Source organism: Phyllobates terribilis, unplaced genomic scaffold (genome assembly GCF_046119375.1).
Source record: "Phyllobates terribilis strain yellow unplaced genomic scaffold, ASM4611937v1 Scaffold_2__4_contigs__length_985480577, whole genome shotgun sequence".
NCBI classification, from domain to species: domain Eukaryota; kingdom Metazoa; phylum Chordata; class Amphibia; order Anura; family Dendrobatidae; genus Phyllobates; species Phyllobates terribilis.
This window is the reverse complement of record NW_027362762.1, coordinates 504,545,624-504,570,167: the sequence shown is the minus strand read 5'-3', so window position 1 is coordinate 504,570,167 and position 24,544 is coordinate 504,545,624.

Here is a 24,544-nt window from a genome sequence, read left to right as displayed (position 1 = left end):
CAACTTTTTGTTTAATGTATATGCACGTTATTAAAATATTTTAATGGTACATAGTTGCTACATATCCACTTATTTCTTGAGAAAATTACTTTTTTATAAAAAGGTGCCAATAATGTTGGCTACATCTGAATACGTTAGCCTGTTCTGTGCTTGTGACACCAATAACATGGTAAAAATATAGCTTTAACTACTAAATTAGTTTGTAACTATGCCAAAGTTCATCTCTTTAGACATTATAAGAGAACAATTGTAAAAGTTGAACCATCAAATTTGACATTATAACATTACAAAAGTTGTGCATTTTTAGCTAAAAAAAGATGCAGACACAATAGTAGCAAGTAGAATTTAAGCAATTCAAAACAATAGTAATGGTAAGAATAAAAGTAATAAACGATAAACTTACTATATGTAGCAATCTATGTTTATTGCATAGAGCTATTTATTTATCTTCATAAGAAATTAAGGCTGTTATTGTTAAAAAATTAAAAGCTCTCTCACTTTCCTAATTAACAATGAACGTTATTATTAGTAAGATTATCCTAGTAATTAGCATGATTTTTATTATTTTAATTTGTAATAATATCTAACAGTCCAACTTACACTTCACATATGTAAAGTGCCTTAAAAAAGTATTCATACCCTGTGAACATTTCCATATTTTTTCACTTTACACACACAAACTTAACCCCTTTCCGACGAGGTCAGTAATAGTACGTAGCTGCGCCCTGGGACTTATGGACCAGCTACGTAGTATTACGCGTACGGCGATCGCGCCCGCATACAAGCGGTGTGGGGCGATCGCCGTGGTCCCGCAACGCTCCCTGCACATTAACCCTCGCAATGCTGCGATCGAAGTCGATCGCAGCATTGCGGTGGCAAGGGGGGAGGTGATCGCTATACTCACCACTCCTGCCGGCGTCCAGCAATGTCTGTGTGGCGTCCCTGTGGGTTCAGTCGCCACAGAGGTACTGCATCTCACCAAGAGGTGTGGTACCCCACTCTCAGGTAAGGATGGAGTACTACCCGGGACCCACCCACTTGAATCCTTTACACTCCACTTCAGAGGGAAGGGCGAGATTGCTCCTAAGGGAGAGCACAGTCCCTGTCCCTGGCTGAAGGGTGGAACCATGTAGTGGGTGTGGGTGGAGGAAGTAGTTTAGGGGAGCACTTCAGTAGGTGTATAAAAAGGGGAGCCATCTTGATAGAGTGTGTTCAGTCTGAGAGGAGAGAGATTTGGGAGCAGGAGCTCTGTAGGAGCTCTTCTCAGGAGGAGCGGACCTAGTCTGGGAGGCCCAGGAGAACAGACAGAGAGAGGACGGGAGCAGCGGGAAGGCTCCAAGAGGAACAGGGGGGATCCCAGGGGCACAGTGAGTGCGAAAGCCACCCATGCACCCGAATCTACCAGGACGTGGAGGGATCAGGCCGAAGAGGGGACCGGCCCCTAACTAGTGGAGAACAACAAGGCTCAGCTAGAAAACCGGAGGCTGCTTTACTTTCAAGGTGCAGCTGCCCAAAACCACAATTATATTGGCGAAAAGGTGGTCGCATAGGATTCAGGGGACTGCACGTCGCCCGACAAGATCCTAGGCTACTAGCTTGGGACACTGAATGTGAGGCACAGGGCAGGAGGGTGAGAGCCAGCGCAGGAAGACGACTGAGGAAGGCACATAGGACGGAGTCCCGTTAAGTACTCCTGAAATACATGAGAGCTGCTGAACCCCTTCCTTGGTGAACGCAGGATGATGTGGGAGGTTACACACTGGAGCTGGTAACCTGGAGTCTTGAACAACTGTGAGTAACCCTTGAAGATTGCACCCCACTGTGTCCTGGAATTATTGCTGTGCCATCACCAGCCCTGCACTACACAGCACCAGTAACATCTACCTCATAAAATCACTATTTCCTGCCCTGGGGCTTAGCTCTGCCTGTGGAGAGCTGTACTAACTCTGCTGCGTCACCATCAGCTCCAAAGGATCTGCACCGCAGCTGCGGCCCCATATAGCCGCATACCACAGGTGGCATCACGAACATTATATATAAAAACTTTACTCCTTTACTTTATTCCCCTTTAATTGACCGCCCCGGGTCACGGACTGGGTCACTGCCACTGTGACATCCCCCAGCATCGACTGGCCTGGCTACCGAGTACCCCACGGCCCAGGGGGTGCGTCATCAGCGGCGGATTCCGGATGTTGTCATGACGACCTGATGTCGTCATGACAACATCCGGGTCACCAGGAGGCAGGATGTTACTTTGGTCATGTGCAGTGCATGACCAAAGTAATGTCTCCCTTGTGACAGGCTGCATGGCATAGGGAGCTGCTGCTCTCTATGCCATGCAGCCGATTAGGCTCCAAAAAGTGAAAGTCCCATATTGGGACAATATGCAAGAGTAAAAAAAAAAGGCGAAAAGTGAAAAAAAAGTTTAAAAAAAAATATAAAAATATAGAAAAAAAAAATGAAAAAAATAATCCTCAAAAAATAAAAATATATTGAACCCATAATATTTATTTATTATAAAAAAATAAAAATAAACCAATAAAAGTACAAATATTTGATATCGCCGTGTCTGGAATGACGTGGCCTATAAAACTGTCTCACTAGTTAATCCCTTTAGTGAACACGGTAAAAAGAATTAATAAAAAACTTAGCAAAAAATGCTGTATCATACCGCCAAACTAAAAATGGAATAACACATGATCAAAAAGACAAATGTAAATAAAAACAGTACCGCTGAACATGCCACCTTATCCCGCAAAAAACAAGCCGCCATACAGTTCCATCATCAGAAAAATAAAAAAGTTATAGCTCTCAGAATAATGCAAAATAAAAAATAATTTTTTCTAGAAAATAGTTTTTATTGTATAAAAGCGGCAAAACATAAAAAACAATATAAATGCGGTACCGCTGTAGACGTACTGACCCGAAGAATAAAGCTGCCTTACCAATGTTACCACACGCGGAGCGGCATAAAAAAAAACCATAAAAACAATTCCGGAATTGCTGGTTTTTGCTGATTCTGCCTCCCAAATATCGGACTAGAAAGCGAACAAAATGTAACATGCCTGAAAATGGTACCAATAAAAACGTCAACTTGTCCCGCAAAATACAAGCCATCACATGACTCTGTTGGCCAAAATATAGAAAAATTATAGCTCTCAAAATATGGCGATGAAAATACCTAGTCTTTGCAAAAAAAAGCGTCTTTTAGTGTGTGACAGCTGTCAATCATAAAAGCCCGATATGAATCTAGTGTCGCTGTAATCGCACCGACCAAAAGAATAAAGTCGTCTAATCACTTATACCACACGAGGAACGGTGTAAAAAAATAAACTCTTGGGTTATGGTTAGCTAGGGTTAGGGTTAGGTTTATGTTAGGGTTGGGGTTAGGGTTGTGCGAGGGTTAGGGTTGTGCTAGAGTTAGGGTTGTGCTAGGGTTAGGGTTGGGCTAGGCTTAGGGCTAGGGTTGGGCTACGGTTAGGGTTGGGGTTAGGGCTAGGGTTGGGTTAGGGTTAGGGTTGGGTTAGGGTTGGGTTAGGGTTAGGGTTGGGTTAGGGTTGGGATTTTTTCAAAAGTAAAGGAAAATAAAATGATGACGATATGGCGACCAGTGTTGAGCGCACGTGGTCTCTACTTGAGCTTGCATCGGGTGCTCGTGCATGCACTGAGTATCGTGGGTGTTCGAGTGACATGCTCGAGTCTCTGCCCCATATGCTTCTTGGCCTAAAAAATACATTTCTGGGATCGCCTGCCATTCACGAGCAATCCCCGCATGTTTTTTTGGGGGATCTAACAACTGTGAAACATGCGGGGCAGGGACTTGAGCACCCACGATACATGGTGCATACCCGAGTACCCGACGCAAACTCTAGTAGCGACTAGTGTTGAGCCACCCCCGTAGTGTTCGAGTTCGGTTCGGTTCGTCGAACACCCGTGTGTTCGCCGAACTGTTCGTCGAACTGTTCGTCGAACACCTTCGAACACCGTTAAAACCAATGGCAGGCAAACAAAAACACATAGAAACACATAGAAAACACCTTCAAAGGTGTCCAAAAGCTGACAAACTGCTCAGAAGACATAACTAACACATGGAAAAGTGACAAGTACATATAGTCATGCGAAAATAAAAGAGGTGGAGGAGTAAAAGGAGGGGGAGACACAGATATAGGCATGTCATGCCCTTCTAAAATCCAAAAAGTGAGAAGCCGACACGGCCAGTCCGCTCCTGCCCGTGCCACCTCCGTGTCGCCGGGTTTGTGCCAGAGCCGCGGTGAACCCTGATGGCCAGCCCCCCTCTCCCAATACTGGTGCCTGTCCGCTGGTGGGTCGAGCGAGCCCCCCTGTGGTGGAGGCAGCTCTAAGCTTTTCAATTTAAATTGTCTCTCTAATTTGAATGAATACACTTTAAATCCATTTACAAGGATCTATTGGAGGGCAAGTCTCATGCCAGCAGCCGCGTAATTCCAGCTCCAGTAGCGTCCACTAAAGCTGCTGCAGTTAAAAAGCTTTTATAAGGATCGAGCTCGGCTGTCCACCGCAAGGCATCCTACTGCCAGTCCCAGCCTCTATGCCTTGGGGTGCCTCCTGATGCTCTTCACTGAGTATCCCGTGGTCCCGAAGCATTTCCTTTGAAAAAATGAAGTGTCCAAACTACAGGTGGTGTAGCTTGCTTAACAGCCGGGATAATCCGCTGACTAGCAGACCCTGATACTAGGCACAAAGTATTTCCTGGGCTAGATGCAGTTAAAAATTTGTAATTAGATACTCTCGTTGGATGCTGAGAAAGCATTCCATAGAGTCTCCTGGCACGCCATATATGATTCTCTTAAAAAGCTTGGGGTAGGGGTCTAGGGGACCCTTTTATAGCCAAAATCACGGCCCTGTATCGCAATACGTCACCTAGGCTGAAGATAAATGGAACTGTAGCACCCTGAGGGCTCGGTTGCTACAGAGGTATTGCACCTCACCCAGAGGTGTGATATCTCACTCTCAGATAAGGATGTAGTGTGGATCAGGACCCGACACCTGCATGCATTACACCACATTGCCGTGGGGCAGGGCGACCAATATGCCCCTGAGATGGGCACGACAGTCCCTGTCCCTGGCTGGAAAGGGGGGAGGGAACACTGAGGAAGGGGAACCCTGTAGTGCAGGAGCAGGGAGGAAGCAGTTCCTGGGTGCATTGAGAAGGGAGTATAAAAGGTGGGCACCATCTTAGTTCAGTGCAGAGAAGTCTGAGCAGAAGTGGCAGGGAGCAGGGGCTCTGCATGAGCTCTGCTCCGGAGGCGGGCCTAGTAACAGAGGCCCAGGCCTGGAAGAGGGAGAAGGAAGGAAGAGGAGCGGAGAAGGCTCCAGGAACGAGGAACGAAGGGATCTCAGGGGTGCGGACGGGCGAGTCGCCACCGCACGCCAGAATCCACCTGCGTGGAGGGGTCAGGCCAAAGGGGGAGACCGGTCCCCGAAACTAGTGGAGGCAGGAAACGACCCTCAGCTAGAAACAGGAGGCTGTGACATTTTATGTGGCGCAGCCCCTCGCTACACCCGCTAGGAAGGCACCACAGAGGGTCAGGGAAACTGGCGCCAAGTTTACCAAGAGGAGGCCTGAGGCAGCCGGACAGAAGGGTTGGTAAGAAAGGCCAGACAAAGGACACACAAAGGGGGTCCTGTGAAGCGCTCCAAAGTTATCTGGGAGTTGTCTGAGCCCCTCACCTGGTGAGCACAGTACGACGTGGGCAGCCGTTACCTGCAGACGTGGTCTGGATAATAAGAACTGTGAGTAAAGGCCCTGGACTGCATCACTGACTCCGTGTCATTACTGCTGCTGCCCTGCACCATCACCCCCATCCTCCGCATACACTGCCCTGAGGCTATACTCCTCCCGTGGGGAGTTATGCTACGCTCTGCTGCACCCACAACACCAGCCTCAGCGGTCTGCCCTGGAGCGGCGGTTCACTCTGACCGCAATCCACGGGTGGCGTAGTCGGACATTTAAACATCAAAACCACATAAATAGTTCCGCCACTGGTTTGACCGCCCTGAGCCACGGAACCGGGTTGCCGCCACGGAGACTACAACCACCAGCATCCACCAAAAAGGGTCCGGCACCGGGTGTCCCAAGGCCCAGGGGGCGCGTCAGAACATTTTCATCACCTTTCACAATCACCAATGGGACAAGGCAGGGATGTTCTCTGTCCCCTCTCTTATACATCCTAATGACGGAGCACCTGCTCTCATCAATTCGCCATAACCCCAATATTAGGTGGATTGAGGTGGGAGGCACCGAGTACAAGTGCTCTCTATTTGCTGATGATGTCCTAGTATATATCACTCAATCACATATATCCATCCATGCTGTTATGGCTGAAATAGATCACTTTGTTACATGGTCAAATTTTAAAATCAATGCAGCGAAGTCTGAGGCCCTCGATGTATCCCTCCCCAAATCCATATAGGATTCCATCCAGTCCAACTTTCCCTTTGCCTGGCCCTCACAGGGTATCAAATACTTAGGAATTCCTATTCATAGAGACCTCTCCCATCTATGTTATCTTAATTTTGGGCCCTTTATTGAACAACTCCATACAGACCACGGTTGGCAAGTTAGAACTGTAAGATTCACTACGTGAACCACTGGTGTTTTGTGGAAAAGCACATGTACACTGTGTTCCAAATTATTATGCAAAAAGTGTTTAGGAGTGATAAGGGAAGAATTTGTTTGTATGTCAGTTAAACTCATTGATGGTGATGAGTGTCAGGGCTCTTTATATCACTGTAAGCAATTGCAGACACCAGTGCTAATTAGTTTGGCAGGTGTGTCCAATGAAAGGCAAGACTACTTAAGAAGGTACTCTCTCATTATTCAGCAGCCTACATTTTCTGCCAAAATGGGAAAGAAAAAGGATGTGTCGGCTGCTGAGAAGCAACAAATTGTGGAGTGTTAAGGTCAAGGCATGACTACAATCAACATTGTGCGATGATCAGGATGAAGTGTCTTGGCAATCAAGAAGTATGTAGCTGACTCACAGTACACACGTGTGCGTGCTGATAAGGGCAAATTGAGGAATCTTTCCTACAGGCAATCACGTCAGGTTGAAAGAGCAGCGGCAAAAAAGTCTTGTCATAGCAGCAGACAAGTTTTTGAAGCTGCTTGTGCCTCCAACGTCCCCCGAACAACAAGATGCAGGGTCCTTCAGAGGTTTGCAGCTGTGCATACGCCATCCTGTCGACCTCCTCTATCCACTTCACACAAGCAGAAACGGCTCCAGTGGGCCAAACATTACATGACGACTGATTTCAAAACTGTTTTGTTCACGGATGAGTGCCGTGCAGCGCTCGATGGTCCAGATGGATGGCGTGGAGGATGGCTGGTTGATGGACACCCCACGCAAACACGGCTACAGCGCCAACAAGGAGGAGGTGGAGTAATGTTTTGGGCTGGAATCATGGGGAGAGAGATTGTCGGCCCCTTTAGGATCCCTGAAGGCGCGAAAGATGAACTCCATAATGTATGTGGATTTTCTCAAACAGCACTTCCTGCCATGGTTCAAGAAGAAGAACCGTGTATTTCACAGCAAGATCATTTTTCTGCATGATAATGCACCATCTCATGCTGCACATAAAACATCTGCATCTCTGCCTGATATGGGCATAAAAGGGGACAAACTTATGGTGTGACCCCCATGCTCCCCTGACCTCTACCCCATTCAGAACCTTTGGAGCATCATTAAAAGGAGTGTCTATGATGGCGGGAGGCAGTTCACATCTAAGCAACAGCTCTGGGAGGGTATTCTGTCCTCATGCAAAACAATTGAAGCAGAAACCATCCAAAACCTGACAAATTCAATGGACGAGAGAGTTCAGAAGCTCCTTTCGAACAAGGGGTCCTATGTGAAAATGTAACATCACCTAGAATAAAGTTTTGAGTTGAAAACTGTTTGATTTCAGTTTCTAACAACCTGCTAATGCTTATAATTTCAAAAATGACCATTTTTTTGGTCTTTATTAAAATGAAAAGGTTGATCGAAAAGTTTGGGGAATTTAAGAGTGTGGCAACCCAGTAGTCATGATTACTTCGAATTCTGACAATATGAGGGTCATGCTGCAGGTAGTGCAGCAAGAAGGCACTTATGTGTCTTGCGCATCTCGGAGCCCCAAAATTATTTTCCGGGCTAGATGCAGCTAAAAATTATTTTTAATTTTAAATCTGGTGGAGCTTATTATAGATGGCCTAATAGGATCAGTGCTGCACACTGCTACAAAGCCCAAATTATTTTCCAGTCAAGATACAGATAAACATGATTAGTAATTTGAAAGCTTAAAACGGTTGGTAGGGTGATTTTAAACAATCATCAAGCTTTTACTCTCGCCAGGATGACACAGGGGTAGAAAAGTCATTTCGGATCAATGATTTGTTCATCTTTATGAACGTGAGTCTGTCTACATTATCAGTGGAGAGCCGCGTGCGCTTATCTGTCAGCACACCACCAGCAGCGCTGAACACACGTTCAGACAGAACGCTGGCTGCGGGGCATGACAAGATCTCCAAGGCGTAAGTGGCTAGCTCCGGCCATTTATCCAGATTGGAAGCCCAAAAAGAGCAAGGGTCCAGTGACACAGTCGTGGCTTCAATGTTTACTTGGAGATACTCCTGTACCATCGTCTCTAGGCGTTGACTATGTGTCAGACTTCTTGTCTCCTGTGGCCTTGCAAAGGATGGGCTAAAAAAGTGGTGAAATGATTCCGCAAAATTGATGTTACCAGCAGATACTGTGGTTCTGTTACGGTTTGAGTGCTGAACACTTGACGGTCCCACGGTTGGCAAGTTGGAACTGTGAGATTCACTACGTGCACCACTGGTATTTTGTGGAAAAGCACATGTAAGATTCTGCAACAGTCTCTGCTGATACTCCTGCATGCGTGCATCCCTTTCTATGGCAGGAATAATTTCTGCAAATTTACTTTTGTACCGGGGATCTAACAGTGTGGCAACCCAGTAGTCAGGATTATTTCTAATTCTCACAATTCGAGGGTCATGTTGCAGGTAGTGCAGCAAGAAGGCACTCATGTGTGTTGCGTATCCAGGAGCACCAAGTCCCTGTTGTGTTGGTGGCGAGGTAACAATCATGCTTCCTTCCTCTGTCCTCTCCCCCCAATCTCGCACAACAGAAATGTGATCAAGGTCTCCCTCATCTGATGAGTCTTCCATGCCCATCGCCAGTTCATCCTCCACTTCTTCCTGGGCTCCTGCACCTTCCTCACTAGTTTGGCTGCTACCATGCGCCCTGGTAAAACCATCTCCCCAACCCTCACATGCCTGCCGCCTTGGTGCTGCCGACCGTCTGGACCTTGCAGATGTTAGCCCTTCCGCATACAACTCCTCCTCCTCTACTTCCTCCACCTCCTCTTGTGCCACCACCTGACTCCGAATTCTGTTTAACATGTGCTCCAGCATGTAAATCACCGGAATAGTCATGCTGATAATGGCATCGTCAGCACTAAACATCTTCGTCGCCATTTCAAAACTGTGCCGAATTGTGCATAGGTCCCTGATCTGAGACCACTCCTCCAGCGTGATTTGCCCCACCTCTGAATCTCGTTGGCCCAGGCTATACGTCAGAACGTATTGCACCAGGGCTTGTCGGTGCTGCCACAGTCGCTGCAACATGTGCAGAGTTGAATTCCACCGGGTAGGCACATCGCATTTTAGCCGGTGAAGTGGCAGGCCCAACGACTTCTGTAGAGATGTAAGTCGCTGAGCTGCGGGATGCGAACGGCAGAAGTGAGCACACAGCGACCGTGCCCTCTGCAGAAGGCCATCTAGTCTGGGATAGTGGGCTAAAAATTGCTGGACAACCAGGTTCAACACGTGAGCCATACAAGGCACGTGTGTGACATTGCCCCGGCGAAGGGCCGCACCCAGGTTTGCAGCATTGTCGCACACGGCCTTCCCTGGTTTCAGGTCCAGTGGAGACAACCATTCATGAAATTGGTTCTCCAGAGCTGACCACAACTCCTCAGCTGTGTGACTCACATTTCCCAGACATTTCAATGTAAAAACCGCCTGATGACGTTGAGCCCTACTGCCAGCATAGTAAGGAAGTGTGCAGGATCCCTTCTGCGCAGTTAGAAAGCTTGTGGCATGACCAGACAGGCTTTGGGTGCAGGTGGAAGACCGAGAGGAGGTTGAGGAGGCAGAAGCAGTGGAGGAACTTTGACATAAAGAGGATTGACGCACAACTCGTGGGGACGGCAAGACTTGGACAGCAGCCCCTTGTCCTGCTGTCACCATAGTTACCCAGTGCTCAGTCAGCGACATGTAACGCCCCTGTCCATGCCTACTCGTCCAAGTGTCTGTGGTGAAATGCACCCTGTCACACACAGAGTTTCTCAAAGAAGCGTTGATGTTGTGTGCGACATGCTGGTGGAGCGCAGGCACACCTTTCTTTGAGAAGTAGTGCCGACTGGGCATCTGGTACTGGGGCACTGCGACGGACATAAGGTCTCGAAAATCCTCTGTGTCCACCAGGCGGAAAGGCAGCATTTCTGTAGCCAAGAGCTTGCAGATGGTGAAATTCAACCTCTTAGCTTTCTCATGGCTAGGAGGAAATGGTCTTTTACTTGTCCACATCTGAGGAACCGAGGGCTGGCTATTGTGCTTAGACGGGGTTGATAAGGGTGTCCCCGGCAAACTGCCGGTCTGTGAGGAAGATGCAGGCGGACATGTTAGGTTGCCTTGATCCAAAGGTGGTGCTATCGATGTCGGACAGCGCTCAACACCAGCTGCTGTTACCACCTCCAAAGAAAATGATGACCTGCCAATCACGCTGGCTGTTGCGGGTAAAGAGGTGGCAGGTCTGCGCCCCAAAACAGGTGTGACTGCTGTCCCCCCAGTCACAGAGGATGAAGAGGCCGCGGATGCACAAGATATGGCAGACGGTGGTTGGCCCGGCTGGCTAGGCCGCATTGTACCACACTGAGCTTCCCACTGCAATTTATGCTTCATGTCCATGTGCCGGTTCATGCATGAAGTACTCAAACTATGTATTTTTTGGCCTCTACTTAGCTTTTGCTGACAAATGTTACAGATAACACGAGTTGGGTCATCTTTATCGATCTGAAAAAATGCCCAGGCTATGCAAGGCTTAGCACCCATGCGACCTGAAGAGCCACCACGACTTGTGGTGAGAGGCAGAGTTGTGTTTGAGGATGCAGTTGTTGACGTGCTTCCAGTACTACGTCTCTGTCCAGGAAGGCGCAACCTGACCTCGTCGTCACTAGCATCTTCCTCCACCTCCTCTGCTGACCTCATCTCTTGGCTGACTGTGGGTTGACAGTAAGTGGGATCTCCAACCTCATCATCATCACCCTGTGTGTTATCACACCCGTCGTCCTCAGAGCCAACCTGTTCCTGCCCTGACAAAAAACTAAAGTTGTCGCTCCAATCAGGTATTTGAGTCTTATCATCGTCTTCCTCATTGTCTCCACCAACAGGAGTTACAGTTTGGGAATGAGGGTCTACATTATGGTCAGAACCTTCTGCGTCTGGTCCTGGATCCGACTCATAAAGATTCTGGGCATCAGTGCAGATCATTTCCTCGTCTGGATTCACAGAAGCGCTGGAGTCGACCTCTGATTCTCAGGCTATAGTATGAGTAAACAGCTCTGCAGACTCAACCATCTGTTCTACCTCATACTCAGACGGGCAGCTGGAGATTTGGGAGCTGTGAGGAAGCAAGTGCGATTGGGGTGACACCTTTGAGGACTGGAGTATTTGTGATGTTGAAGTTGATGTGGAGGAGAGCCCACTTAAAGGAGCACTTGATATCCGTTGAAGCACCTGCTGTTTTTGTGCCTCATCTGGAATTTGTAGCGATTGGCGTGGCCGTAAGAAAGGGATCTTATCACATTGTCCGCTAAAAGAAGTAGACATTTTAGTTTGGCTGGAAGATGGTCTTTCTTCTGTAGATGTTACTGTTGCTTTAACACCTACCCCACGGACACATCCTTTTTTCCCCATCCCAACACGCCTATTCCCCTTTCCACCAGCAGCAGGCCTTTTTCCACTCATTTTGGTGGTTAACTAATTCACAAATCTGGAGTTGTTTGCACAAAAAAACAATGGATGGTAACCGAGCAGAGCTGAGTGGCCAAACTGTGGTATTAGGCCAAAACTATTGGCTGGGTTAGATGCAGAAAAAAATATATTCAGTTTGCAACCTGATGGAGGTCAGTATAGATGGACTAATAGAGAAAGTCCGACACACTGCTACAAGGCCAAATATTTTTTCAGAGGTAGATGCAGAAAAAAATTATATTCAGTTTGCAACCTGATGGAGGTCTGTATAGATGGATTAATAGAACAAGACCCACACACAGCTAGAAGCCCAATATTTTTTCAGAGGTAGATGCAGAAAAAAATATATTCAGTTTGCAACCTGATGGAGGTCAGTATAGATGGACTAATACAACAAGTCCCACACATAGCTAGAAGCCCAATATTTTTTCAGAGGTAGATGCAGAAAAAAATATATTCAGTTTGCAACCTGATGGAGGTCAGTATAGATGGACTAATACAACAAGTCCCACACACAGCTAGAAGCCCAAATATTTTTTCAGAGGTACTGTAGATGCAGATACAAATTATTTTTAATTTGCAACCTGATGGAGGTCAGTATAGATGGACTAATACAACAAGTTCCACACACAGCTAGAAGCCCAAATATTTTTTCAGAGGTAGATGCAGAAAAAAATATATTCAGTTTGCAACCTGATGGAGGTCAGTATAGATGGACTAATACAACAAGTCCCACACACAGCTAGAAGCCCAAATATTTTTTCAGAGGTACTGTAGATGCAGATAAAAATTATTTTTAATTTGCAACCTGATGGAGGTCAGTATAGATGGACTAATACAACAAGTCCCACACACAGCTAGAAGCCCAAATATTTTTTCAGATGTACTGTAGATGCAGATACAAATTATTTTTAATTTGCAACCTGATGGAGGTCAGTATAGATGGACTAATAGAGAAAGTCCGACACACTGCTAGAAGGCCAAATATTTTTTCAGAGCTAGATGTAGAAAAGAATTATATTCAGTTTGCAACCTGATGGAGGTCAGTATAGATGGATTAATAGAACAAGACCCACACACAGCTAGAAGCCCAAATATTTTTTCAGAGGTAGATGCAGAAAAAAATATATTCAGTTTGCAACCTGATGGAGGTCAGTATAGATGGACTAATACAACAAGTCCCACACACAGCTAGAAGCCCAAATATTTTTTCAGAGGTACTGTAGATGCAGATAAAAATTATTTTTAATTTAAAACCTGATGGAGGTCAGTATAGATGGACTAATACAACAAGTCCCACACACAGCTAGAAGCCCAAATATTTTTTCAGAGGTACTGTAGATGCAGATACAAATTATTTTTAATTTGCAACCTGATGGAGGTCAGTATAGATGGACTAATAGAGAAAGTCCGACACACTGCTAGAAGGCCAAATATTTTTTCAGAGCTAGATGCAGAAAAAAATTATATTCAGTTTGCAACCTGATGGAGGTCAGTATAGATGGATTAATAGAACAAGACCCACACACAGCTAGAAGCCCAAATATTTTTTCAGAGGTAGATGCAGAAAAAAATATATTCAGTTTGCAACCTGATGGAGGTCAGTATAGATGGACTAATACAACAAGTCCCACACACAGCTAGAAGCCCAAATATTTTTTCAGAGGTACTGTAGATGCAGATAAAAATTAGTTTTAATTTGCAACCTGATGGAGGTCAGTATAGATGGACTAATAGAGAAAGTCCGACACACTGCTAGAAGGCCAAATATTTTTTCAGAGCTAGATGCAGAAAAAAATTATATTCAGTTTGCAACCTGATGGAGGTCAGTATAGATGGACTAATAGAATGATGCTATGCCCAAAAGATTTTACTTCACTAGGTGCAGTAAAAAAATTGGTATTCTATACACAGGTGGTATATCTTGCAACACAGATAGGCTACTCCACTGACTAACACACTCTGCAATAGGCCAAAAAGGATTAGCTTTGCTAGATTCAGCCAAATGCTGTGAAAAAAACTTGCACAGCACTGGCACAGACCTGCCTGGCAAAAACTGATAGGAACTGATGTAACCTAGTCCTGAAAAGGACTCCAATTACAATTAGTCTTTACTCCCACAACCTATCTATTTAAGAGCACAGACCTCCCTGATAAAAGTCGTAGGAAATGCTGTAACCTAGTCCTTAAAAGGACTGCAATCACAACTATTCCCTACTCCCAAGCTATCTGTATATTTGTGCGAAAATTGGCTTGAAATTAACAAGGTATAGCGCACACAGCAACAGCGGTGCCGTCTAACACGCAGCTGCAGCAGTGAGAAAATGGTGGCGACGGGGAAAATGGCTTGGTCTTATAGGGCAAGGACATGTGACATACACTGCCAATGACACATGCCCTTGCTTGTGTGAAAAAAAGCACTTCGCTCCGTGTGTGCGCTGCTGATAGGCTGACAGATTGCACCTCCCCACTGCAAATGCGGGAAAGAGAAAAAAAAATGGAGATCTTCATTGTTCCTGCAGAGATCCATCCCCTGCCCCTCCCCCCACCCCGCTGTACACTCAAACTGCGTATTAACATTAATTTTCATCATTACTGAGAAAAAATCCAGTTATGATTTTGGTGCACGAACAGTTATCGAACATAACCTCGAACAGCCGAATTTTTATCAAATTGTTCGTGTTCGCCGAACGGCTCGAACACCGCCCAAAACAGCTTGAATTTGAGATTGGCGAACAGTTCGAGTAGAACAACGCTCATCTCTAGTAGCGACCACTTGCGCTCAAGACTAATGCCAGTTTATTCAATATGATGACCTAATATTATCAAATTCTGCCGTACCTCTGGGTTCAAAATGTACACTATAACCCTTGATAAAATCCTTGAGGGGTCTAGTTTCCAAAATGGAGTCAATGGTAGGGGGTTTTCACTATTTAGGCACAACAGGGGCTCCCGAAATGAGACATGGCATCCACTCTTGATTCCAGCCAATTTTGCGTTCAAAAAGTCTGAACGTGTGCCCAAACAGTGTATTTTCCCCACATATGGGGCATTGGCGTACTCAGGAGAAATTGCACAACAGTTTTTAGGTTCCATTTTCTCCTCTGACCCTTGTGAAACTAAAAAATTTGGGGCTAAAAGATCATTTTTGTGGAAAAAGTTAGATTTTTTTATTTTCACGGCTTCATGTTTTAAACTTCTGTGAAGCACCTGGGGGTTAAGGGTGCTCACCACACATCTAGATAATTTCCCTGTGGGGTCAAGTTCCCAAAATGGTGTCACTTGTGGGGGTTTTCCACTGTTTAGGCACATCAGGGGCTGTCCAAACGCAAAATGGCGTCCGCTAATTATTCAAGCAAATTTTATATTCAAAAAGTCAAATAGTGCTCCTTCCCTTCCGAACCCTGCCGTGCGCCCAAGCAGTGGTGGTATCGGCTTACTCAGGAGAGATTGCACAACACGTTGCATGGTGCAATTTCTCCTGTTACCCTTATGAAAATGCAAAACTGGGGGCTGAAAACATTTTTGTGGGAAAAATGTGAAAATTTTATTTACACGGCTCCATGTTATAAGCTTCTGTGAAGCACCTGGGGGTTCATGGTGCTCACCATACATGTAGATAAGTTCCCTGAGGGGTCTAGTTTCCAAAATGGTATCACTTATGGGGGTTTTCCACTGTTTAGGCACATCAGGGGCTCTCTAAACACAACATGGAGCAACATGGTGCAACATGTCATCCGCTAATTATTCAAGCAAATTTTACATTCAAAAAGTCAAATGGCGCTCTTTCCCTTCTGAGCCCTGCCGTGCGCCCCAACAGTTTTTGTTCCCCACATATGGGGTATCTGCGTGTTTAGGGGAAATTGCACAACAAATTTTGGTGTCCATTTTTTCCTGTTACGTCTTTCTTGGGATGTCATTTAAGGTGTACAGTCATGTCTTAGTATATTTGCAGGTGTGCCATACTCTATGCATTTTTGGATTATGAATTGAGTGTTCCTTGTTTTTCATGATGCTGTTTGGTCCCTAATGTTCTCAAACAAACCTCTGAGACCTTCACAGAACAGCTGTAGTTATACTGAAAATACATTACATACAGGTGGACTCTATTTACTAATTATGTGACAACTGAAGGCAATTGGTCACTCAGACTCCTGTGGGCTGAATATAAATGCATATCACAATTTTCAGATTTATATTTTTTTAAATATTTAGAAAACCATGTATCATTTCCCTTACACTACTCAAAAAGCTTGATACTTTGTGTTGGTATAGCATAAAAAATCCCAATAAAATACATTTAAGTCAGTGAGTGTAACGTGAAAAATGTGGAAAAGCTTATAGAGCTTAAATACTTTTTCAAGGCACTGTATATCTGCTTCTGTAATTTAGGCACTGCAAGGAAAATAAGCTGGAAAAAGATTTTGTTAAAAAGAAGTTCATTTATGTATGACAGAATCAACAATAGTTTGCGGTGGTTTATATATTCATGTTTTGCCTGAATTAGAGCTATGCAATATATATCTTTTACATGCAAAGAAAGTTCAAATCACCAATGAGTGATTAGTTGTTTTATCAAAGTTATTGGCAATTAAATTCTGGACAAATACTGTACACCCAGCTTAAAGGTGGAGTGTGATTGTTTCCAGTGATGTCTTGGAAACTTCAATAAGCAGCAACACCTAATGTAAGAAATGTATAATGTGAACTGAAAAGGAAATGATCACGTTATTGTGTTAAATTTATTTTAAAACATCTTTTTGCAATGTGTTTTTTTTCCATATCACAATCTCTTAAAGATAAAAAATAGAAATGTTGCAGTTTTTATACTGGCCGTTGGAGATTTTCTAGACTCTAACTTCCTGTACTTTCTGGAAATCCGCATGTTCAGTTATAACAATGAACAGATTCTGACCCTAACCTTTGTATTAAGGCATCTAATAAGTATGTGCAATGGACAATGTGAAGGGAGGAGGAGCAGGGACAGCAGTAACATTGCTTATTGTGTTTGGTGGATCCTGTGTTATCAGCTGTGTATAGGGGTCTCACTCGTTTTGTAGTCTTGCTTATGCTGATAATGAAAGTGAATTAAATTTATTCTGTAAGGACAGGAAGTATGGGTCTAAATAGCCCCAATGGCCCAGTGTAAAAATTGTAAAATTACCAATTTGTTTTTTAATAAACATTGTGATAAGAAAAAGAAATGTAAATACATATAGCACATACGTTATATTCTTTCAAAATCCTAATACTAAGTTTTAAGATATGAGAAATATGCTGCTATGATGATACTACCTTTCAGTTGTAACTGTTATGAGAAAATAAACCGACATATGAAAAAAATTTTTTTGTCTATTGCTGTTTTCTGTAAAGTAGATTCAACTATAACTCTCCCATTTTATAAGGGGATTTTTAAATATGTGTATTGTAGACATTATATACATTTTTTTCAGAGAGTGACATCAGGTTTGGAAGCCTGTGAGCCCTATTAAAGGGAACCTGACATGAGATACATGCTGTCCGAAACCACGGCAGTATTAGTCAGACATTGGCTGCTTTCTTTACAGCTTTGCATATTTTACTCTGAATTGCTGTGGAGTCTAAGAAAAAAAAATAATTTGAAAATACGACTGGGAACTATTTCCCCAATATTTCAAAGAGTTTGCATATGAGGTTGCATTAAAATTATACAAACTTTCATGTCCCCCCAGTTTTGCCCAATTCTAACAAAATGGTGGCAGTACATGGGCCCGGCACCACAGCTTGTCTAATTCATAATGAGCTGTGGCATAACTTATGCCAGAAATCTTACTCCAGTCCTTGAGATTTGAAGTAAGCCAAACGTAGACGCACAACACTTTCAGATGCGCCTTTTAATGAATAGGGTACCTCTGATTCCAGGACGCCCTCTCATCAAGACCGATGTAAACAACACTGGTCAAAAGGAAAAAAAACAACATACAAGTAATAATCAGGAGCAACAATTATAAAAAATTCTTACTAAGAAAATTATAAGTTCGAATTCCCTGGGTTCAGTGAACTTCAACAAAATTTATAAGTTTGATTTGCAATCAATCAATTCACTCAGCTCTAGTCCCCTGTTGTCAAAACACCGACTAATGAGTGCGTGACAGCCGCCTTATTAAACTTAGACCTTTGCCATTCTATGATGACAATGGGGAAGTAGCACCAGTACTGTCCATCATCCCACTTAATGCTGTACTGGAACAATTGGTGGTTTCTGCACCAAGTTCTGAGCAGACAATATGTTATACTTACTTACAGGCTTAAGAAGATCTGTTGCAATGGCAGCAAAAAGAAGAGAGTCCTAAAGTAAAGAAGGACTTTTCTCATCTTTAAAAGAGCAGACTAGAGATTAATTCCAGGTACTAGATGAGGTTTCTCTATGTTGCCTTCTGCAGGAAGAAGTATAGAGGCTTGCAAAGCACTTTGGCACTGTGCTGGAGGATCTTGTTAGGCTCATGTTAGGTAGGCTTTGCATGTTGCTTGTAGTAAAGAGAGTGAAGTTCAAGTAAACACATCCATGTCAGACCATGGTCAGGCCAGAACTTTTAATATTATAAAGAGCAATATCTGAAGTGATCTGAGATGCAATACTTTAGTATAACTTAAAGTAATATAATAAATTAAACATATGAATACCTAAACAGGCAATTTTTGCTTTTTTTGTCTCACCATTTATGTAACAGACCATACAGTATACAAAAAGCAGATATGTAACTGGTTATAAGTGGGATATTTTTTGTTACAAGTTAGTACTCAGCTCTTTCAACTCATAAGCAATTCAATGTGTATCAATACTAAGCACAATACAATACATATTTACGTTTCATTAAGTTATACATTGTATATTATTTTTCTTATCACTTTGGAACATGCGGTAGGCTAATTTCTGTATAGAAAGGTATTCTACATTGCTATACAATCAATTGTGTTCAATTGTAAGAACAAAGCATGTAATTCATTTTGCTTTCAACTGCAACTCAGAATCTTCTAATTTCATGCTGAATCTTTATTTTGTACTCCAAAGAACCTGAAGTCAAATAACCAGATCTCAGGAAAGCATTTATTTGCTTTTCATGGAGGAAGTAGAGTAATAATGCATTAAATGTGTCTTGCCTCTTGTGTGTCACATAAATACTGAATTTTTTTTTAAAACAATAGAAACTTCTGTCATGACCCAGAAACGCACAAGGCAGTAGAAGTTTGGCAAATGCTTTCCTGATTGTAAAATCAGAAATAAGTGACCTACAATTCCATGGAGCTAACTACATATTTAAAATAATATTCTATCATGTGAGAAAGCTTAGAGGTCATATAAGTCATACAAAGTTATGCTGAGGTGCACAATCTTCCCGTCTATAACAATACAATGAATAGTTAATTATTTATAGCCCAAAAGGAATCCCTAACAACCTGTCAGTGTCAGTCTTCGTCTGGAAAAACAAGAGCAATATTTGCCTCTGCTGTTCTATCATGCCCCTGTCCCCATGATATTGGAATCTGCAAGGTATATTTTAGGATATTTCCATTCTTGAAGTTTTAATTTTTACTGAACTTACATAAAAATCCACTGTTGTCAAAAGTGTAGGAGTATTAGATACTGGAGGTTTGAGAATGGGAATAATCATTAGTCATTTTAATATTGAAACTAAATAAAATCTGTCACATCACATAATGCTATTACCTTGCAGATATAGGGTTAATCTAAAGGTTATTAAAGTAAGGCGGATACCTGGGAGAACATTAACTTTATTCCTCCTGGGTATCACCGGTTATCAGTCATACAGGCGTTCCATTGTGACTACAGTCATCGATCACTGTACTGAGGGAGGTGGCTGTAAGTACGCCCCATCTTTTTGACCTGCAGCCGGTTTTGCACTGATACATTGCAAAGCTGGATGTCAAGTTAAAGTTCTGGTGCATGCATACAGCTCCCAATCGCTGTGTTGTGAGGGATGACTCTAGCCATGCCGGCACACCTGCATTATTGAATGGTGGCTCCAGGGAGGAATGAAGTTCATTTTCTCCTGGGTGTCGCACTTTCAGCACAGAGGCTGGGCACCTTCCTAACGCTATTGAACTGTAGACTAACCCTATATTTGAAGGTTAATTACATTATCCAACATGACAGGTTCCATTTAATCTCCATAATATCTCTATTCTTCAGAGCATATAATATTTAATTCTATAGAGAGGACACTATATTATAATGAATTGCCCTATTATCCCATATTCATTTGCATGCACAGTATGTATTAAGATATGTGCAGACGTTAAGTATTCGCTGCAGTTTTTTCTGCATAAAAAATTTGTCTCTTGGCAGGAAAAATTATGCATAAACAATTAATGTTCGTGCTGCATTTTGTTTTTTCCCCCTTCATTAGAATGGGTGAAAAACACTGAAGAAATTGACATGCTGCAGATTTCAAACTGCTTCAAATCTGCAATGAAAACATAATCCATTTGTGCATGACATTTCAGAAATCTTATTCAGTTTGTTGGCACAGTAAAATACTTTTTTTTGGCAAAAATGTGACTTGTGAACATATGTTCAGGGAGCTGTGTAATAAAAGTGTTAAAGTGACCTGAGCTCAAACATGCTGATGGTGTTAGAAAAAAATACATCAGGACTAGTGTTGAGCATTCCGATACTGTAATATCGGGTATCAGCCGATATTCGCGGTATCGGAATTCCGATACTTAATTCCGATACTTTTACAATATCGGATACCGGAATCGGAAGTTCCCATAATGCCTGCGCTCTGCAGTGTCTGTGAAGGATGACAAGTTGGATGGCAGCGCGATCCAGCCTGTCATCAGAATGCCATCCCAGCGGGGGAGAATTCTCCTGATTGTTTAAAAGCCGGCGGGCGGTATAAAGCCGCCGGCTTTTAAACAATCACACAGCCCCATACTGCTTCCCCGCAGCCTCCCACCCCGATCCTCCGCTCCCCTCGCCACCTCCCATCCCGATCGTAAGTTAGGACCGGGCGGGGAGTGCAGCTCCAAGGAGCGGGGAGTGAAGGACCCGGGCGGGGAAGCCGGCAGTGAAAAGACTTCACCGCCGGCTTTCCCGTTCTGTGCTGCGCTTTCCCGCCGGTTATTTCAAATGAACAGCTGAGGTATCATCTGATGCCGATCAGCTGTTCATTTGAAGTCGCCGCGGTGCCCTCAGAGGGTTCATGTGAGTTCATGCTTGACTGCATGAACTCACATGAACTTTCCCACGGCCGCACAGGTCAGCCTCACCTCCCAGACGATCAGACCGTCATGATTAGTGTGTGTGCGGGGTGTGTGTGCGGGGTGTGTGCGCGATGTTTGTGCGGGTGTGCGCGGTGTCTGTGCGATGTGTGCGGGTGTGTGCGTGCAGGCAGACATAGGCCGATGTGACACTACTACTCCCATCGGCCTATGTCTGTCCCCCGTCCACTCCTGCCAGCAGGATCAGCTCGATGGGAGCAGTAGTTCCCATCAGACTGATCCTGCTATTTAAATTGCCCTACTGTGTCCCCAATAAATGTTAAATACATGTCATTGGTGGCCAGTGGTTACCTAAAAGAAATTAGTTCATACATTACCTGTCCCCACCGATCGCCACCTAAAATAAAGTAAAAAATAAAAAACTACACCTATACTCACCTAGACACCTAATTCCCCGAAGCCATCGATCTCCTGTAATAAAATATAAAATAATAAACCACAACCTTATCCTTACCCCTCCGTAGCAGTCCACGAGTGTCCCACGAAGATCTCCAGTTCAGAGCAGCCACATAGAATGTGACCGCTCTGAACCGCTGCCGCCGCTAGAATGACGGGGCCGTAAGGGTTCACCGGAGTTCAGGCAGCGCTGCTCCGGTTAGCTCCTATACGGCCCTGCTGTATCGTGAGAAATTCCCACGGTACAGCAGTGCCGTAAAGGAGGTCTCCGGAGCTGCGCTGCCTGAATGCACTCCGGTGACCTCAGTCAGTGGCTCCCGCTGCCGGGAGCGGACGTGTTCCCGGCAGCGTGAGCTTACAGCAGCCATGCACAGCTGTCACCATCTCCAGATGTGACAGCTGTGCATGGGAGATCAGCGCAGGAACGTGGACAGGTAACTATTATTTTTAGTAAACTAAGAATTAAATAAAATTGTGTGTTTTATTTCAAATAAATTATTTTTTTCTGGGTGTAGTGTGTTTTTTCTTTTAAACACTTTGTAGGTTAGTAATGGGGGTGTCTTATAGACGCCCATCATTACTAACCTGGGCTTCATGGCAGCTGGCGCTGACATGAACCCCACCACTATTACCCCCTACCACCGCACCAGGGCAGCGTGGAAGAGCGAGGCTAAGTGCCAGAGTTGGCGCATCCTATGGATGCGCCATTTCTGGGGCGGCTGACGACTGGTGTTTCTAGCCTGGGAGGGGGCCAATATTCATGGCACCCTTCCTGGGCTATTAATATCAGCCCCCAGCTGTCTGCCTAGCCTTTGCTAGCTATTAAAATAGGGGGGACCCCACGTCATTTTTTTTGGGGGGGTCCCCCATTTTAATAGCTAGTAAAGGCTAGGTATTCAGCTGGGGGCTGATATTAGTAGCCTGGGAAGCTCCGTGGGTTTTACCCCCTTCCCAGGCTTCAAACATCTGCCCCAGCCATCTGCTTAACCTCCGCTAGAGACTAAAATTATGGGGGATCCCACGCCATTTTTTTTTTAAATAAATCCATTATTTTAACACTAAATGACATTTGAGGAGTTAATAAAGATGCAGTCCCTAAATTATTATTTATTTTTTAATTAATTTTTCCCAAAACTTTTGACGTGGGCTTCGCCATATTTTTGTATGCCAGCCAGGTACAGCATCCAGCTTCTATGAACGCGCCATTTTCCGGGGCGGCTGCGGACTGCAATTTTCAGCGGGGGGCAGAAAGCTTGGGCCTCCCTGCGCTGCAGATTCCATCCCCCAGCTGCCTAGTTGTACCTGGCTGGACACAACAATAGGGAGAAGCTCCACGTTTTTTTTTTTTTTATTATTTCATGAAATTCATGGAATAATTAAGAAAAAAAGGGCTTCCCTATATTGTTGTGTCCAACCAGGTACAAATAGGCAGCTGGTGGTTGGGGGCAGCCCGTTCCTGCCTGTTGTACCTGGCTGGACCCAAATATAGTGCAAAGCCCCACGTCAATTTTTTTTTAATTATTTCAGGAAATTCATGAAATAATTAAAAAAAAATTATGTGGGGCTTCGCCCTATATTTGTGTCCAGTCAGGTACAGCAGGCAGGAACGGGCTGCCCCCAACCACCAGCTGCCTATTTGTACCTAGCCGGACACAACAATATAGGGAAGCCCTTTTTTTCTTAATTATTCCATGAATTTCATGAAATAATTAAAAAAAAAAATACGTGGGGCTTCGCCCTATTTTTGTGTCCAGCCAGGTACAACAAGGCAGCTGGGGGCTGGAATCCGCAGCGCAGGGAGGCCCAAGCTTTCTGGGCCCCACCCGCTGCAAATTGCAGTCCGCAGCCGCCCCGGAAAATGGCGCGTTCATAGAAGCGCCATCTTCTGGCGCTGTACCCAACTCATCCAGGGCCCTGGTGCGGTGGCTCACTGGGTAATAAAGGGGTTAAGGCCAGCTTGGCATTATCAGCTGGCCCTAAGCCCGAAATTCATGGGGTCACGCCAATATTAGACATGACCACCATGAATTTCTAGTAAAGTATTTAAAAAAAACACAAACACCCAGAAAAAAGTCCTTTAATTGAAATAAAGACACAATTCTTTATTGTTCTAAATTAAACCATACTTACAGTCACGCCCATTCCAGCTGAAGCCAACGATCTCCTGCAATAAAAGTAAAATAATAAAGCAACCTCATCCTTACCTTTCCATGGTTCCCAGGACAGCTTCAGCTCTGCTACATCGAGATGACAGGCTGGACCGCAGCAGAACGCTGCCATCCAGCCTGTCATCCCGCAGACACTGAGAAGCGCAGGCATGCTTGCGCTCCTCAGTGTCTCGCTGTGACGGCATCCAGATGAGCCGAGGTCATGTCCAATGAACTCAGCTCACCTCATGCACGTCACTGACAGCGTGGGAAAATTCTCCTGCACTCAGCGCTTCAGCGTGAGAATTTTCCCACGCTGTCAGTGACGTGCATGAGGTGCGCCGAGTTCATTGGACATGACCTCACCTCATGCACGTCACTGACAGCGTGGGAAAATTCTCACGCTGAAGCGCTGAGTGCAGGAGAATTCTCCCACGCTGTCAGTGACGTACATGAGGTGAGCCGAGTTCATTGTCGGCTCATCTGGATGCCGTCACAGCCAGACACTGAGGAGTGGAAGTATGCCAGCGCTTCTCAGTGTCTGCGGGATGACAGGCTGGATGGCAGCGTTCTGCTGCGGTCCAGCCTGTCATCTCGATGTAGCAGAGCTGGAGCCGTCGTGGGAGCCATGGAAAGGTAAGGA